This window comes from Castor canadensis, chromosome 3, assembly GCF_047511655.1.
Source record: "Castor canadensis chromosome 3, mCasCan1.hap1v2, whole genome shotgun sequence".
NCBI lineage: Eukaryota > Metazoa > Chordata > Mammalia > Rodentia > Castoridae > Castor > Castor canadensis.
The window spans coordinates 35,132,399-35,149,356 of record NC_133388.1 but is presented as its reverse complement, the minus strand read 5'-3'; the positions used below and the strand labels follow the sequence as shown (position 1 = coordinate 35,149,356).

The 16,958-nt window shown below is 39.6% G+C and overlaps 1 protein-coding gene and 1 pseudogene across 20 annotated transcripts in view; one reads left to right on the top strand and one right to left on the bottom strand.

Annotated features, from left to right (window-relative positions):
- The window catches only part of Sipa1l1 (signal induced proliferation associated 1 like 1), a 316,961-nt gene that overhangs the window by 104,066 nt on the left and 195,937 nt on the right, over positions 1-16,958 (top strand). The window lies entirely within an intron of this gene.
- Positions 4,750-4,853, bottom strand: LOC141421797 (small nucleolar RNA SNORA51; annotated as a pseudogene).

Sequence of the window (16,958 nt, the reverse complement as noted above, 5' to 3'; positions counted from 1 at the left end):
CAAAGTATAAAAGATGAATGTTGATCTTGGAGGACAAGAGCTGTACTAACTCCATCATGGAAAGTCTCAGCTTTGTGTCTATGAGCATCACTTGTCTTTCTAAAAGGAAGCTTATCTTAGATGAGCTGCACACCCGGTGTTAGTTAACCACCTCCCTTGTTTTTTCATCTGTTGCTCTTGTTATTCCACACTAGAAACTAAATGCTCCATTCCAGAGTTTTCTGACTCTCCAGGTCAGTTTCCATTTTCAAGCCTTGTGGCACGTGCTGTTCTGGAATGCTCTGGACAGCTCTGCCCTTCACCTCAGCCTCTCAGACCTCAGCCCATCCCTCAAGGTCACTCGAGTCACCTCCAAGATATCTTCCCCAGTCCCCTAAACTGAACCTGTCTTCCTCAGCATGATTCTAATGCTGAATTATTACTGTGGGGGGTGGAGGGGGCACTAATTCTACATGAAAATGCTTTGCAAACTGTGAAGTGCAGTGCAGATGTGAGTGGACAACACTCTCTTACCTTTTATTTTTTTTTTTTCTGCTACATGTTTATCTTGTCCATCCTTCTCATCCCTCTCATTTCCCAGAGGGCTCTTAGAAAAGACAAAAGCTTTATGTCTCAGGCAGGCAGAGTGGTACACGCTTATAATGCCAGCAGTTGGGTGACTAAGGCAGCAAGAAATTGAGTTCGAGGCCAGCATGGGCTAGATAGCAATGCCCTTTCTCAAAAACAAAACAAAATGAAACAAAATCAACAGCAATAACAAAAGAAAGCTTTGTTTCTTTTTGGTTTTGAAATTAAGTCTTGGTTTGTAGTCCAGGCTGGCTTTAAACTTGGTGATCCCTTGCCTCAGCCTCCCAAGCAGTTGAGATTATAGGTTTGCACCACTGCACCCTGCCTGGCTAATTGCTTTATGTTTCTTAACTCGCTCCTATGTCCCCCTTTCTACCACCCAGACAAAACCAACCAAGGTAGTGTAGAGCTGCAGTGAATGAATGCATGAGCTGAATGAGGCTTTCTCTGGTCATTGTGTAGAGGGGTGCAATGTGTCCATGGTGCAGCTCTCACAAGAGGCTATGTCATCAGTGTATTGTGACATTGGTCCCCATTCCATCTACATTGTCATGTGAAGAATTAGGAAGATGATGTTGCTGTATATGTCATGAGGTGGGGTGATTGAGGAGTTAATAGAGTTATATTTGTGGAAAAACTGTTCTGTTAATTTTTAAGTGCATAGTTGTTGTATCTCATGAAATAAGCTTTTGGCAGGACTTCTGATCAGGCATGGAGAATTCACAAGTCATACTCAGGTCCAGTCAGGTGAGTAGGGATGGGTACTAACGTGGAGTAGGATGGGTAAACTGGCTTCAGCTAACCTGGTCCTGAGCTGGTGATGCTTAGAATACCTCTTGCAGTGTTTTAGCGGGGCTGATGGAAGTGAAAGTAGGAGCTGTGTGAACATCAGGGCATTCAGATTGGGGCAGGGTGTATCCAGCTGCTATGGCGTACACTAATGTAGCTATAACTACTAGGGTAGGAAGATCGGTTGAGCTCAGAGTGTTGAGACCAGTTTGGGTGATATCAAACCATATCAAAACGAAACAGCAAAATAAAATTGAGACACAAACATGATTAAATCATGTACATTTCCTCACACTAGTGGTAAGTTTACTTTTGGGACCTTTCTTGGTATGGTCTTATGTTACAGTATCTTATGTACCTTTGAGAAATAATTATGGAACCAAAAGACAATTACCAAGTTACAGATAACTAGCTGTTCTTTTTTGGCAGTTCTGGGGTTTGAACTCAGGGCCTTGTACTTGCTAGGCAGGTGCATTACCAATTGAGCCACACCCAAGCCCCTGGAAATTTATAGTAGATACAGTTAAGAATGAGTTTGTAGAGGAAGGAAGCAAAGTTAGCAGCAACCACTTCCTCCAGTGACCTTGGGATTTGAATCAGGCAACTTGACTTTCAGTTTGTGACTGTTGTGACTTACTGTCTGGTACTTCCGTTTCCAGTCTCCAAACCTGTCCTAGGCTTTTCAGCTCACTGTGTAACTTACGGGAACATTGCAAGAGACTTTTTGCTGCATGTTTTGTTACATTCTCCAAAAGATAAAAATATGCATCATTCAACTTCATTCAATTCAGTTTTCTAGCTGCCTTCAAGAATTGTGTTGTATATAACAAAAAGAGTGGCGACTCAGTGGGTGACCATCCGACAGGGATGCTTGTATTGTGTTGAGTATTTGCATTATGATCTCTGAGTTCTCATGATCTTGGGTAAATCATGTTAACTTTCTGGACCTTAGGGATCACACTTGTAAAATAAGGGTGCTGAGGCAGTAAGTAGTCTGTGGTCACCCCACAATGTTAAGTATTGTGTAGTCTAAAAGGGGTTAGAAAATTATTTCCCAGTCTCCTAATTATATATGGGAAACTTCACAGAGAAATCTGAAACATTTAAGACTTCTTTTCACTCAGCAGTGAATAAACATCTTACTATTTGCCAGAGACTGCTTTGGAGACCGAGGATGGAGACTAGATAGAGCTGTGAACAAGGTAGGAAGGGTCTCTGTCCTCTGGAGCTCATTTGTTAAGGCAAGGAGACAGAGGTGGAGTTAGGAATAGGAAAAGTAAAGACAATTTAATCATTTCACCAAATGGCCATGTAGATTGTGGTTACTGGTCTGGCAAACAGAGCAGGCTGGGGGTCTGGGGAATCCATGATCTGTTAAGTTTGATGTGCATGGAAAAGATGTTAGAGTTTTAAATTTGAGAATCTTCACTATAGGGAAAGTATTGAAGCTTTGAGCCTGGATAAGATTTGTTGTTAGTTGAATGTAGTAAAAGGGAGGGCTGAGTTCCAACGTTTGGAGGTTGGATAGAGGTGAGAATAGGAGAGAGATCTTGGTTGGTTGGTGTTGGCTCCCATTCAGCAAGTCTGGGTGAACACTAACATTAACATGTGCCCTGTCCTTCTTTAAGTTTAAGTTTATACTGTATCTACACCTAAAGGTTAATAAATAAATGCTAATGTCAGTGCAAGGTGCTCAGCCATGGAGCTCGCTCCAGTGATTTCCTGAGAAGCACTATACATCCATGTCACTTTCAATGCCCAGAGTTAGACAGATACCATCTAGACTCCCTTGACCTTCTGAATCAGCTGGTTGAGCTGAATGTTTAGTAAGAGTCAGTTTTATTTGCTAACAGAGCCTGTCTTTGTCAGCAGTACTTGTTATTGTAATTAAAATTTTACGTAATCTGATTAAATACGAGTATATTTTTCTACTAAAATAGGCTAAATATTTTGGAAAGCCTCCAAAGGCAAGCCTCCAAAACAAAATGCCATTAAGTTGTGTATGGTCATGCCAAGTATAAAAGATTGGGGAGAAATAATTAAACTTCTTTAAGCATTCTCAGATTGCTCCTTGAGAGTCTGAATTTGTTTGCCATGCTAATAAAAAAGGAAAACCAGAAGCTGTGGTGGTGTACTTGGAGATGTGGCTTGTGTAAGAATGACTAGCCTAACAGTCTGAAGACTGATTATTTTAGAAAAAGCCTAACCTTGGTAAATGAATGTATAGCATAGCAATTTCAAAAGTTAAGGTGTATATATGTGTGTGTGAGTGCATGTGTGAGAGAAGAGAGAGTGCATCTGTGTGTGTGTGTGAGTGCTTTTGGTCTTTGCTTAAACAAGCCTTTTCAAATTTCAAATGAATTATCATCCTGTATTAAATTTTACTAAATAAACTTTGTAAAAACAATTTTAGAGAGTGTTCTGAGACCCTTCAAAATAGTATGCCTTGTTATACTACTTCTAGGACTTCATCGTAAGGAGTATTTCTTTTTTAAAAGTTCATAAAACTTTATGTTCAAGGATATTTATCACTTTAACATTTATAACTTAAAAATTGGGTGCAACCTGTGTGCAGAATGGTTGAATTGTCACATGTAGTAAGCATTGGATTTTTGAAGAACACTAAATGATGTAGACAAGTGTGCACAGTAGAATGACAAGTAACAAATTATACAAAAGATTTTACATAAAGTGATCTCAATTTTTAAAGACCGTAGCACAATATCAAGTTTGTTTCTGAATGGTAAGATTACAGGTGGCCTTGAGATTATTATATTTTATATTTATTTTAAAGGTTCTAATTTTCCACTTTGAGTAGATGTAATAAAGATGTGATAAAATTAGAAAAATAGCATAAATTGATGACTGAGAACTTTAATAAGAGATCTTTTGAATTGGGTTGCTGTTCAAGGTTGATACTTCATTGAATGAGTTATTAAAGGAACACATGAAAATAATACAAATTGCTTTTTAGCAGTTATAAATAATCATTAATTTTTTTGTAATTAAGCATATAAAGTAAGTTACCTTTGCTTAATTAAATGTACATATAAAAATAAGCCTTTCATCTGTATTATAAGGATGAAATTTGTTAGCATTTATCAATATATAAATAAAATTACTTTTAAATTATTATTAACCATTTATAATGGTTAGTAGTACTTAAAAGAGAGAGTAGAGCAGAGTAGAATTTTTCTCATTTTAGAAATAAACAGTTTCAAAAAGGCTTGTACCTCCTACTTAATCCCCAAGTTACACAGCTGATAATGGCAAAATTTCACCCCAGAGTTTTTGACTCTAAGTTTTTTTTTTTTTTTCTTTCAGGTAGCCTCACCACACTGTTTAATCTTTGTCAGTCTGCTTGACAAGAAAGTACCTAATTTTTTCCCTTCCTCATGTCTTCCCATTCATAATACAGATCAGGCACAGGCCTGGGTTGAGGTGTAATGGGATAGGTTTACACATGCAGTGTAAGAACACAGCCTGTGGTGAGCATCAGGAGGCAGTGGTTCTAAGTTTATAGGCCTTTCTGTTTCTGATATCACTCTCTGGTCTTTTCTTTAGAAATGTCAGATATGGAAAGAAGGGGTCTGAGGAACTGCTTGTGGTAGAAGAAAGAAGGATAAGGTGCAAGCCTGTCATTGAAACAGGAAGACAATCTAGGCTTGCTGGCTTTTGTAAGGGTACTTTAACATGTCTATGGGTTATGTGGCAAAATAATGGGGGAAAATGTAACTTGAGAACAGAACACAGGAGCCTAGAGCTGTGTTTTTCAAATGACTGCAAGAAGGAAATATTAGAGCTGTCATTAAGCTGTTCTAAGAAGTAAGCTAAAATTTACTAAAATGGATGCTCCGAGGCTTCCAGGAGGTTGCATACTGATAAACTCACAGTTTGTTCAAAATATGCCTGACATACCTGTCAGGCTCACACAATGCACTGTAAACTATCTTATCCCCATGATGGTGTGGCTGGCCAAGAGTCGAAGCTTACCAGTGCTGCCTTGCATAAAAGAGTATTGTAGTGATTATCACGAGTTCAGAATGAGATCAAAATTGAAAGTGCAGTTTCTACTGAATTCAAATCACTTTTGCACCATTATAAGTCAAAGTCTCTTAAGTCAGGGATGGTTTGTGTTTGATAGGGATTTGAAGCTGAGATTACTCAGATCCTCTGTCAGTAGACAAAGGTTTCATTTGGAACCCAGCCATCCTGGGGACTGTGTGGGTACCTCACTGTCCTGTTGGCTTTCAGCCTATTGTGACATGCCACCCATGAAGCTACTCAGACATGCTCCTTAGTCAACTTGCAGATTACATTAACCAATTTTAATTAAAGCAGCAGCTACAAAATTGACACTTGGCTTTGAAAGATTCCTGTAGAGGACCATGGGTTGAAGGTAATGTTGATAATGCAAACACAAATGAGCTGTAAAAATTTGGCAGACCTAAGACTTGCAGGACAAGCTGTTATGAAGCTGTATGAAGTTAACTGGGAAGTGAATTCTGCCTAAAAGAATTCAGTTCTGCTCTGTGGAATTACTACAGCACAGGAAGAAAGTACCCAAAGTAGAGGAGATTATGCTGGTGGCCAGACCAAGAGTATGTGAGCGCTTCAGTGGACTAGTGGACTTGGAGTTACCATCCTTTCATGTAGCTCACTTTCTGTTTTTTTTCCAGTTTATCCAGCAGCAGTTTATCGAACCTCAATATCTCTCAGGTTCAGGTAGCATGGCAGAGTGGTGAAGAACAGTCTGTGAGGAGCATGTCTGTCCTACAAAGATCTCAGTCCTTTGCCCCAGTTCTATAATGAGAATTGTTAGTTGTGAGGAACCCGGAAGTAATCTCAGCTTGGCCTGTCTGCCATGCCTTGCCCTGCTCATCAGTCCCCACTTGCAGTACCTGGGAGCCACCTGAGCCCCTCCCCTGTCCTGGGATTTCCAGGCTCAAATGATAACCCAGCCTTTTTTTCTTTCTTCATTTGGCTACTTATGGATACATGTATGGTCCTCATTTTGTAAGTTGCGGTTTTGCCAGGAGACATTGCAAATGTATTTCATCCTGAAACAAGGGTAAATTTCAAGATCTAAGTCCTGTAAAATGAATGAGTTTTCTTAAGAAAATAGTGTGCATGAGGGTGTGGAGTGTGTGACATTCTGTGTATTGATTTTATTTTGAATGCATTATGTCTTTGCTGACCACTAGGACTAGCCATGGATAGGAAGCTCGGCGGTGGTGTCTCCTCCTGACGTGAGGTCTCCCTTCACCTTAGACACCTAACAGAAAGCAGCCTGCCCCAAGTGTGCTGTGGTTAGGCTCAGTCATGTGCTGTCAGGAGATTGTGTCAAGTACAAGTCTAGAAGGACCCGAGAAGCCCCTGCGCTCTGCTCTCCAACAAGTTAAACACATCAGGAAGCTGCCACTCCCATTAAAAATAAACAGCCCTTCTTGTGTTCATGAGTGAATTATTTGATACTATTAATTGGTGAGAAAATTGTTACCCAAAAGCTTCGTGTATTTTGCCTCTCCTGTGCCCTTTTTGGTGGTATTGTGGGGAACTAGATATTGTCTTCAAAAAGTAGTACTAAAAATGAACACAGTAGTCAGTCATAATTGATGACAAATGGTGGAAACCTATGGAAAACAGAAAAAGAGAAAAAATGACATCCATCTGTAGCTACTCCATTGAAATAAAAATTCATTAAAAATTCTTTTCTAAGTAGCACCTCTAATTGTTTTCTGCATCTGAACGGCTAGTGCTACATATTAGGACACTCTTGAATGAGGACTCAGTGGACACAACCGAGGACAGTATCCATATTACCCCTTCAGTGGTGTTACTGTTTTTGCTTGAAGAAAGCAGAAATGGCTTTGTAAAAAATGCTTTAAGAGAGAGGGAGGCTAATAATCTGACAGTGCAGATGTGTCTCAGCAAACAGATTTATCCCACCATTTGGAACCTGGGTGGGATCACTTGTGTGAGCCTCAGAGTTACGGTTTGTCCTGGCTTTTGCCCACTGGGTTGGGGAGAATATATGCCAGTCCTACTGTGAGGCCTGCAGAATGTGGGCAGTGCCTGGCTCAGTGTGGGGGCCTCGAGGTTGTAGGGCAGTGAGGGGGTGTGCAGACACCCAGTGAGCTGGTCTCCTTGCCCTTTGCCTTTCAAGTTTTAAAATGCATAGTTTGTGCACGCATGCTTCTTGCTGAGGAAATGCAGGGTGTGTGATCCCTCCCGTGGGGAGAGGGATAGGACCAGTTTGGGTGACTCTGTGCCTGCCTGTTTCCATGATGGAGGATCGCCCGTCAAGGCCAGCTATGGCAATATTCATACAGCGTCTGCAAGAGTTATAAAAATGGTACTGTAAACTCAAGGTTTTTGATGTTGGTTTTTCTTTTAAAAAAAAAATTAACATGAAGAATTGTACAAGCTGGCCTGAAATCCCTGAGTTCAAGTGGTACCACTGTCTCTGTGTCCCAGGTAGCTGGTTCTACAGTCAGGTACCATAGCGCTTTTGTTTTTTGCTCATGCTTTCAGGCAGGCACTCTAGCACTTGAGCCATGTTTCCAGCCCTTTCTGCTTTAGTTATTTTTCACATGGTATCCAAGGGCTGGCTGTGGACTATGATGCTTCTACTTTTGCCTTCCACATAGCTGAGATTACAGGGGTGTACCAACAAAAATAACCTTTTTGTTGAGATGGGGTCTCATGAACTTTTTGCCTGAGCTGTCCTTGAATCTTGATCCTCCTGATTTCTGCCTTGTTAGTAGCTGGGATTACAAGTGTGTGCTACTAACTTTCAAACCATTTTCCAGAGCGGCCATGTCACTTTGCACTCACAAAGTGTAAGAATTGTGTGCTTAGCATTCTTAACAGAAGAAGGTACATCAGAGTGTTGCCAGTATTTTGTATTTTAACCATTCTAGTCATGGATAGTGCTACCTTAATGTGGCTTTAATCTGCATTTACCTAATGACTCATGCATTCTTTAACGTGCCTGCTTAACAGTTAAATTTCCTTTTTAGTGAAAGGTATGTTCAGATTTTTTGCCCATTTTTCATTGGGTTATTTCATTTCTAGGTTGAATTTTCAGAGGGTTTTTTTTTTTTTTATTAAAATGTATATCCTGGATACAAATCTTCTGTGGCATGTGTGATTTGCCAATACTTTTCCTACTCTGTAACTTATTTTTTTCATTCTGTTAATATTGTCTTTCTCAGAGCAAGAATTTTTAATTTTGAAGAAGTATGATTATCTGTTCTGTTTTTCTAAATGGCTCATTCCTTGAGGATAATGTCCAAGAACTCCTTGACTTATTCCAGGTGATAAAGTTTTTTTTTTTTTTTAATGTTTTCTTCAAAAAGTTTCATAGCTTTCCATTTTATATTTAGGTAAATCTGATTTCTTTTGAATCAATGTCTATATGAGACCGGAGGTTTTAGGTCAAGACTCCTTTTTTATATACGAATGTCCACTTGTTCTATGACCATGTGTTGAAAAGATGATTTTGATTGTCTTTGTACCTTTATCAAAAGTTAATTGATTATGTTTGTGTGGGTTGATTTCTCTAGTGTTTTCTGGAGTTCCCCCATGTCTGTCCTCCAGCCACTGAGATGGGGCTTTAGAATGGGCAGTGCACTTACTGTGACTGCTCATGCTTGGGCCAAGAGGAGGACAGACGAAAAAGCAATAGATGCACACCCTAGTGTTTTGGCATGGCAGCTCCACACGTTCTGATGGGAGAGGAAGGCTCCTTTTCCTCGGAGCTATAGATGACTTGCTTCCCATTGCTTGTCACTGCTTTGGGGTTGGTTTAGGCTGGGAAGCAAGAAGATAGAGAAAAAGAAAAATGAGCATTTTCCCCACCCTCTTCAGATTTAGGGATTACCAGCTATTCTAGTTACAACTCAAAGGATTTGTTTCTTCTGTCCCACTGTTGCTGGGTGTCAGGCTGCCTTGAGTCCAGGCTGTGGAATTTTATTAGGAAAAAAGTGGGAAGGCTCTGTGCCGGTGTTACTTGGAGTTTCAGTCTCCTTCCTTAGTCTGCCTGCAGAACCCTTAGACTGCTGCTTGATGAATTCTGGCCAGGTGTTCTGGCTGCCTGGGTGCAGAGACTGGATGGAGTATGCTGCTTTCAGCCCATCATAGAACCAGAACCCCGCTGTTTGTAAATACGAAATTTGAGTAGTGTTTTGGGAAGATGCAAAAATCTTGACACAGTAGACATTATACGAACATTTATTTTTCTTAGACTTAAAAAATGTCATGTAATTGGCTGAATTCATTTGTAGTGATAAAATGTGAACAAAGTAGGAAAGTAAGTTTTTTTGAAATCCTGTGTTAAGATTACAATGGGCTCTTCTCATTCTCCCTATCAAAGAAAAAAAATGAACAATTAAAGGTAAGCATTTTAATACCACATGCAAATTTACACTTGCTTTCAGGTGCAGAAATGTATGAGGGGATGCCTTTTGTCATTCACTTTTCTGTTCACATTATGATTCTCATCTTTTAGCACATTAAGAATTGTTTGATTTTTAGCCTTTGATGTCTTCTGAGATAAGAGTTGATTCATCTTCATTCTGAACCCAAGCATAAGTGTGAGTAAAATTAAGCTGGTGGAGCAGCTCAAGTAGTTGAGTGCCTGCCTACCAACTGTGAGGCCCTGAGTTCAAACCCCAGTAACCACCAGAAAAAAACAAAACAAAACAAAACACGTTCACTGAATGTAGTTATTCCAACAGCTGCTGAAAAGCAAATAAAGTTCAGCGGGCTCATAGTGGAAACAACTACATGGTCTAGAAGTTAACTAACTTATTTTAGGTTATTGTTTATCAGCACAAAACCATTAAAATTAGTGAGCAGGGAATTTTCTGTAGGTGATCATAAGTCTCCTGAAATCTACCTTAGGAGGTCATGTTAATGCAGTTGCAGCAGGATACAGGAATAGACATTAGGAAGGCCAAGTGTAATGTAATTAAGAATAACTCACTTGGCATTTAAATTATAAAATATGCTGGTGATCTTTTTATAGATACAGAACACAAGCTGGTGTTTGCTGTGCTATTGTTATTTAAGACTGGCAACAGTTAGGACCATTTGTGGAGCAAGTTTGTGTGTGTTTCCCCCTGCCTTGTCCTCTGACATCCTCACAAGAACCCCAGGAGACTGCCCTGATGGACAAGGAAGCACAAAGGAGGTGAGTTCTTAGACTAGAATTCCCATGGCCTGACCCCACATACTTCTGTTCAGCTATGAAATCCCCCATTTGAGGGCTGGAGGCACAGCTTAGCGGTACAGTGAGTACCAGGCCTTGGGGTTAATCCCTAGCACTGGAGGGGTGTGTGTGGGGGAATGACAAAAAACTGCCAGTTGAATTGGGTGAAATTCTGGGAGACAAGGAATTGAGAAGACCAAATTAAGTGTTAAAATTAATTACACATTTTTATAAAATTGAAGGAGATTTTGACCAGGTGTATAGAAGCTTCAAGATCCAAATGCTGAATTTAGTATTACCCAGTTTAAACCAAAGACAATGGGAACAGCTTTATTGATTTTATTATCTTCTGCCAGTTTCTCTGATGTCAACTTGATATAAGTAACCTTTTTTCTTTGTGGTACTGGGGTTTGAACTGCCTCATGTTTGCGAGGCAGTCCTGCTCTATTGCTTGAGCCAGTTGCCAGTTCTTTTTTGCTTTGGTTATTTTTTGAATAAGTTCTCACCTTTGTGGGTCTGGACCTCTGTCCTCCTATTTATGTTTCCCATTTAGCTGGGATGGCAGGTGTGTGCCACCATGCCAAGCTTTTTATTGGTTGAGATGATGTCTCACTAATTGTTTGCCAGGGCTGGCCTCCAATTAACGTCTTCCCGATTTCTGTCTCCTGAGTAGTTAGGATTACAGGTGTGAGCCACTATGCTTGGCAGTATCCATTTTTTATCTCTATGTGTCCCCCAAGAATATCTCACTTAGAAGCATTGTTGCTTGTTGAGCTTTATTAATCCAGTGTCAGAGAACCAAATGTAAAGGACGAATTAGTTAGGATTAGGTTCAAGAGGAATTTGAACCTAATTTGGACTTTTTTTCTGTACTTTTTTCATAGGGACAACTTAGGATCTTGATGTGTTCAACCACTTATGCTTTCCAAATGCTTTAGGGAGAGAAGATTCCTTGTTTGTGTTCAGAAGAGATGGCTCCTTCTCTCTATCTTTTTCCCATCTCACCCAATGAAAGCAGTTGGTAGATTTTGTAATTTGAAAAGAGAATAGGACCCTTAAGGGATTGAGGAATGGTGTTAACATCCTGTGCAGATGATGTTTGGGTCTAGATGCTAATGTTTATACACATTTTTCTTTGTGAACGTACAGTCAGCGGCCAACACAGAGTTGTCAGACAACTTGTGTGGTATTCTTCTGGTTTATGAACAATTTCAGCTGTTAGCCAAGCACAGATAAGATCCTTTTAGGATGTTCATACAGCACAATGACTTTATAGTTGTAGGCCAATGACATACCAAAACTTTGGGGGTAAAAGTCTTAAAAGTAGTCAAAATTTGAGAGCTATTAAAACTTCATTCTTTTCCTAAGTTGAAGTACTTGTTTTAGATAGTAGTTTATGCTCATCACACAAACAAGTAATAAATATTTTGGATTCAGTTTTTCTTCATGTCAATAAGAGTTGATTATAAGCAGAAGCATTGGAATGTGAGGAACACGCTCTGTAGTATTTCAGCATGAAATTGCAGATTGTTCTTTGTGAAAATACCTCCCAGTTCAGCATTCATTTGCAATGCTGTGTACACATTATGTACATAGAAGTTACGACCAGACCATTTAATGCTATTCTTCTAAAGCCATTAATAATTATTTGGAAATTATGTATGTACAAAACTTGTACAGAAATCAAGAAGATCTAGCATAATTATAATTCCTTACAAAACTTTGTAATAGCTAGAGTGAGCGTAACATGTGAGTTCTATTTCTGTAGCTTTATTCTTGCTTTCAGACTACTGGTTACCATCCAGTACCCAGTTCATTTTCCACATCGCTACCAGATTGTCTATGCCAAAAACATTTCCAAGACTTCTCACAGCCTGAGGGAGAAAGTCCAGGATTATCTGTGGCCTTCAAGCCCTGGGATGGAAACCTTGCCATTCTGGGCAACCACATTATAGTTCACTCTCTTCTTTTTTTCTCTAGACTGCTGATACATTCCACTCTCATCTCAGAGAGTGCTGTTCCCTTTCATTCACCTACCTTTCCATCTCCTTGTTGTATAAGATTATGCTGAGGAGGTTCCTTCCCCCTGACACTGGAATGTATGGTCCACTCCTGCACTCTTTTTACCTCTCTTTTTGCCCACTGCTGTACTGAATTCTTCTGCTCATGCGAGAGAGCTATGGATTCCTTGAGAGTAGAGGATCATGTCTTCATCATCTAGGCACCCTTGTGCCTTATGCAGAAACCGACACATAGTATGCAGTACCCTCTGTGTGTTTCAACAAAGCACTGAATGTGAACTTTGCTTTTGTGGTAGTCATTTGCCATCACCATAGGTGTTTCAGGCAGAACTGAGAGGGCTCAATACTCAGAAATTGTTCATCCTCAGGCTGGGGGTCTGGCTCAAACTTTGGAGCACCTGCTTAGCAAGGAAGAGGCTCTGAATTCAACCCTTAGTACCACCAATAAATAAGCCAGTCAATAAATGAAAAAGAAATTGCTAAATCTCATTTTGGTTTTTTTTTTGATGCTTTTAATGTGATTGTCTTTTACTTTATCTTTGACACTCAAGTAATGTAGTTCCTCAAATATTTAAAAGCTTTTTAGTAATTAGCATTGTATTGGCAACTAAATGCTCACTGTGTGTCAAAACTTTTGTTCAGGTCTTTATATACATTAGCACTAATTTTTCCAACAATGCTAGAAGGGGAATGATAGAACTATTTTAGTATTAGGAACTGAGGTCAGAGAGCAGTGAATTAGCCTGCTCAAAGTTTTACCTATAGTTGGTAATTATTCTAACCAGGATGGAAATCCAGGCCTATGTATTGGTATTAACGTACATTTCCAGTATCCCACTTTACTTTAAAGAAAACACATGTTCCTGTAATGATGTACCTAAGGAGGAATTCCGTAGCTGTTAGGAAGTAACAACTTGATGGAGGCTTGTTTGTTTTGCAACAATATTTGAAATAGGTAATTATTTGTAAAAAAGTGAGCACACTAAAAGCAGAAATAGAATTGTTTATGTTCAGTATCTCCATTTGGTTTTTGTTGCTAGCTTTGAATAAAACCTGTGTATTGAGTTAATTTAAAGTGGAGAAGATGATTCTGACTTCTTTTCTGCGGTCATTGTCTCACTCTGTCCAAAGACTGGAGTCGCCTTCTCTTACCCATCCCATCTTACATAGGAGTTGCTATGTTTGTTAAGCATAATTCACTGCCCCTGATCCTTTAGTGATGGGTGGATAAGAGGTACATGGCATTTCCACAGAAACCAAGTGAAATAATGTATTTCATCTGTATTAGGTGAGTGGCTATAAAGCAGCCATATCTTTTAAAAATGAAATGACAGATAGCTAGTGGAAAAAGAGTGCTACTGTATTTAAATTCCTGTGATACTGTGATAGTGAGCAGTGTAAACCAGAGATTTGGGGAGATTCCCTAAATTAATTCTTAATTAACAGTTCACCTGGTTTGTAAAACAAGAAGTTTTCCGTAAACAGATTATGTTTCTTGTGTTATTGATGCGTAACTGCTCAGGTCCACTGTGCATTGCCCACAGGGCTGCTCTCCAGGGATCTTTCTGCCAACCACGTCACTCTCCCTAGTTCAGTGCCCAGAGCAGATCAACTGTTTCAAGATGTAGGTATTTTCATACCCACAGAAAACATTTATTTTGATTTCAAAGGATGTTTAGTGATCCTAAGATGAATGTGTGGTTTACACAGATAAGGTAGTGAATCACAAAGTATGCTTTAATGTTAATGTGTTTGAAACCACTTTTTGTGAAATCTTACCCCATGTACTCTAAATATTCTCTAGCATGTGCAGTGAACAGTATGAACAGATACCTTGTTACACAGGGTTTGCTTTGCACAGAGGTCTGTTGGGAAATCATTTGGGGTGTGGGTTCTACCAAGTCTTGGGGAGCTACTGAGGCACCTTGTGGCTGTCAGTGTCCCTTGTATGAGGCCTTTGTCCTTGAGACCACAGGGCACCATTGGAGCTCCAGCCAGGATGTCTATAAGAGGAGGGAAAGAAAAGGGACAGAAGGGATTTTTTGGAATCTCCACCCATTGACTTCTGCTTTAAACTCTTGGCTTCTGCTTGTCTTCTGGAGAGACTTAAATGGGCACATGCCAGCCCAAATAAGATCTTCTATTACTAGGGAAGATTGGAAATAAAATTTGAAAAGTTGACTCTCTGCCATCAAATACAAAATTTATTCTGTAAGTCATGAATCTGCCTAGCCATCATTCCAAGACTTAGCGGGAAGTATGTTATTTACGGATATTTTAAAGAAATATTTCAGCTTTGGGCAAAATTTTTTTCCCAGTTCATTTCTGAGCTTTTGTAAAATTCTTAATGCACTTTCATTACTGTAATAAATAATCTTTAAAAACTCTAAGTGTTAATAATCTAGACTTAAAATAGAGTATGAAAGATATTATGTGTTACAGATTAAGAAATTCTTTCATGCATTTCCCAAAGGTATATGTTTTAGAAACATTTACGGAAAACCATCTGTGTTTCTCATGGAGCCGCTCCTTTATACAGACCCTTGAACGCTTTACCATCAGCTGCTGATAACTGCTCTGTGCAGCTATACTCAGTGGTCCAGTGCCATGGTCTGATCTTTCTTGCCTTTGGATTTCTCTGCCTGGTAGTTTCTCTATGTGACACATTTGCCGATCCCCTTCATCCTGGAGAATTGTGTTGATCCTTCTTCAGGTTTCATTTCCTCTGATTCACCTTTCAGATTGTCCAGCAGTCTTCTCTCCTGCCCTATCACCCCCTGACTGACTTTGTGCCTTGTAACATGCTTTCATGAAGTAGTCTTTGGGCTCTGCTTACTGTATCTCTGGAGGAAGTGTAGAGCAGTGATGGGGAGTGAGTGAGATAGTACATGTGAAAGAAACTCTCCAAACTCTGTCTGCCTCCGTATAGGAAGCGTGCTTTGTGTCTCCATCATTTTTTCACATTGCACTCTGATTACATCAGTGTTTTTCTGCATGATGAATTCTTTGAGGGCAGTAGCTATGGTTTGTTTGTTGTAATGATTTTTGGCATCTCTGCATAGTGTGCATTGTACTCAGTAAATGTGTAGTGAACAAGTGTGAATGGTGAGCAGGAGGAGGAGAAAGGAAGACTAGAATTTTCTAGTGTCCACTTTTATCCTGCTTACCTCTTAGGAACATGGAGCAATGAGGTATGGAATCTGGATTTATGGAGCCAGGCAGCTTGACAATGAGCAGCAGTTTCCCACTATGCTTTGTGACATGCAATGAGCTGTACCTCATACACCCACGAGGGCACACTTGAGAACTGTGGAATTACCTGTTTTTGGAAGACTTTTAATTTAGGAGCTCAGTATTCATTTGCTTCAAGTTGTTCACTTAACACTTGAGTATCTGATGAATGCTCACTTTTAGAACTGCAAAAATAAAGAATAGTAATCTTTGCCTTTAAAATTTTCCAGGATGGGAGGTGGGAACAGATGCATGCATATGTACCTAGTGTTTAGTGCGTAAGTGCCTAAGTGAGAGATTATGAGTTTCAACAGAGAAAGGGCACATGATTCTTATGCTTTGTTTCTTCCTTAAGAACATTTAGTTCTCTTTATGGAAGGTAAGTGTGGACCCTCAATTCCTTAAGCTCTGTTCTTTCAGAGATTTTTATAAACTTATATTCATAGATTGGAGACACCAGACTGTTGCCAGTAACAATGAGGCAAAAACAGCATGAGAGGTAATTGTATAGTCTCTACAGGGCCAGAATCTTTGACCTATAATTCCCTGGATGTGACAACATTAAAGGAATACTGCTTAGACTTTTCCCTTGAAGCATCCTTTCTGTTGCTTAATTTTCTCAAAAAATGTTCTTGTTTCTGATTAGCCAGATCTTTGTCCTGCGGATTCACCTAGCTGCAAGGGAAGCACTGAAAGGTAGTTTTAAAGCTAGGTGTCATTTTCCTGTAGATAAGTTGGCATTTCACTTAGGAACTACAGGAGAGTAGATACTGGGCAGCAATAACAGCTCAGATACACTGATCTGTAAGTGCTGTGAATGACTGAGTGAGTGGGCAACTGAGCATGCTGGAGTCAAGACTTTTCATGCAAATGTTGTTCCTTCACCTTTTCATGGTCTGTAGTGTTTGACTCATCCTTACACATATGGACTGGGCCAGAATTATAGACTGATGAGAGAGGGCAGAGAGCGGGCAGACTTTGTTTTTGACATATTCATATGGGCATACCTGGTATTTTTACCTTTCCTGCTGATAATTAATAGCTTATTTAAACAGGTTTTACTGAATCACTGTTATTTTGGCTTATAGAAATAGGTATGTAACTGATATACTTCTATATTTATGTATGTCTTTCCA